Source organism: Helianthus annuus, chromosome 11 (genome assembly GCF_002127325.2).
Source record: "Helianthus annuus cultivar XRQ/B chromosome 11, HanXRQr2.0-SUNRISE, whole genome shotgun sequence".
Classification (NCBI taxonomy): Eukaryota; Viridiplantae; Streptophyta; class Magnoliopsida; order Asterales; family Asteraceae; genus Helianthus; species Helianthus annuus.
In genome coordinates, this window is record NC_035443.2 from 85,428,061 (window position 1) to 85,430,148 (window position 2,088).

Here is a 2,088-nt window from a genome sequence, read left to right on the forward strand (position 1 = left end):
CCAAAACTCCGCAACCTTCCATGGACTTGCGGACGAGGATCCCCATCTACATATAACTAATTTCTTGGAAATATGTGATACCTTTCGGATCAATGGAGCATCAAACGACGCCATCCGTCTCCGTATGTTTCCCTTCTCACTAAAAGACCGAGCGAAAGCTTGGCTCAATGCCCTCCCAGCTGGATCGGTAAACACCTGGGATGAACTAGCCCAAAAATTTCTATATAAGTATTTCCCTCCCGCTAAAACTGCTAAGTTAATGACTGAAATTAATACATCTTCACAAGAGGACGGGGAATCCTTATATGAAACTTGGGAAAGGTTCAAGGAGCTATTACGCAAGTGTCCCCATCACGGCCTCGCAATATGGCAACAAGTATCCACTTTCTATAATGGATTGTTGCCACACACTAGGCAGACACTTGATTCTAGCTCCGGGGGACTTTTAGGTAATCGACGCCCACATGAAATATATAATCAAATTGAGGAAATTGCTCAAACCAATTTTCAATGGCACACCCCCCGGGGAAATAAGTCTATCGCCCCGGGCGCCCATAAGGTCGATGAAAGCACTTCTTTACAAGCCCAAATCGAGGCCCTTTCTTCAAAGATAAAAAAATTGGAAATGACAAAAACAGTCTCGGTTATGGCTTGTGAAGGGTGTGGTGGGTCACATGAAAATTGGAGTTGCATGAAAGAAACAGACGATCAACAAGAAATGGTAAACTACATTGATAATAGACCTAGGCCGTCGGGTCCCCCAACGGGAACTTACAACCAAGGATGGCGAAACCACCCAAACCTTGGTTGGAGGGAACCCGGCAATAGTAGTAACCAACAAACCCAACGAACAAACTTTCAGCAACCAAGAAATGAGTCACAAAATTTCACTCAACAACAAGGTGGACGAGAAAGGCTCGAAGATACTGTATCTCGCCTCGTCTCCGACACTGATAAGAAAAACTCGGAAAGATTTCTACAATTAGAATCAAATTTTAGAAATCAACAAGCTAGTATTCAAAACATAGAAAAACAATTAAATCAAATAGCTCAAAATTTTGCCGAGAGACCGCAAGGCGCATTACCTAGCAATACCGAAACAAACCCAAAAGCGCAAGTTCACCTCATCACACTACGGAACCGCACCGTAGGGCCTGCTGAAGTGCCACCACCAACGGAAGAAACAGTACCCACACCTCTGCAGGAAAAGAACTCCCCTCCGTCACCAGAGCCTACCAAGGCTCCTCGAGTTCCATACCCCGGTAGGTTAATTCGTCAAAAGACCAATGAGCAATTCGCAAAGTTCGAAAGTCTGTTAAAACAATTGCATGTCAATATTCCTTTTATCGAAGTCCTAACCCAAATGCCCAAGTACTCTAAATTCATGAGGGACTTCCTTACACATAAAAAGAAAATTGAAAGTTTGCAATTAGTCAATTTAGGCGAAGAATGCTCCGCCCTCGTACTCAATAAACTTCCCCAAAAGAAAATCGATCCCGGAAGCTTCACGATTCCCTGCTCAATAGGGGAATCACCCGTTCGTAATGCCTTAGCCGACCTTGGGGCTAGCATCAACCTCATGCCCTCATCAATGTTCAAAAGACTCAGCTTAGGAACCACGAGCCCTACAAAAATGAGCATACAACTCGCTGATCGATCCGTCAAATTCCCACAAGGTGTCATCGAGAATGTCTTGGTAAAGGTAAGCAGATTCGTTTATCCAGCTGACTTTGTCATACTCGATATGGAGGAAGACACCGAGGTCCCCCTCATACTAGGGAGACCCTTCCTTGCCATCGCCCAAGCAGTGGTAGACATGAATGACGGGACACTCACCTTGAGGTATGGGGATGATGAAGTGAAGTTCGGAGTTGGGAAGAGAATAGAGGACGATGACCCGGTCAATTACATAAAGGTTATTGATTCAAGCTTGGATGCTGCTCTCCGACGGTGTAACATGGGACGCCAGGCATCCCACTCAGAAAACATATAACCTCGCATTGGGTCTAGCCAAGGACCCTTATAAACGTGGCGCACCACGGAGGCATTCCGCGGAACTATCCTTAGTTTAGTTTAATCTTTTAGTTT

General features: G+C 45.1%; 1 non-coding gene across 1 annotated transcript; it reads right to left on the reverse strand.

The window, feature by feature from the left end:
• Nucleotides 1–253: 253 nt before the first annotated feature.
• On the reverse strand, nt 254–360 carry LOC118484461. The gene has a single exon (XR_004873572.1). It is a non-coding gene; the product is annotated as a small nucleolar RNA R71 (small nucleolar RNA).
• Between the last annotated feature and the right edge of the window lie 1,728 nt (nt 361–2,088).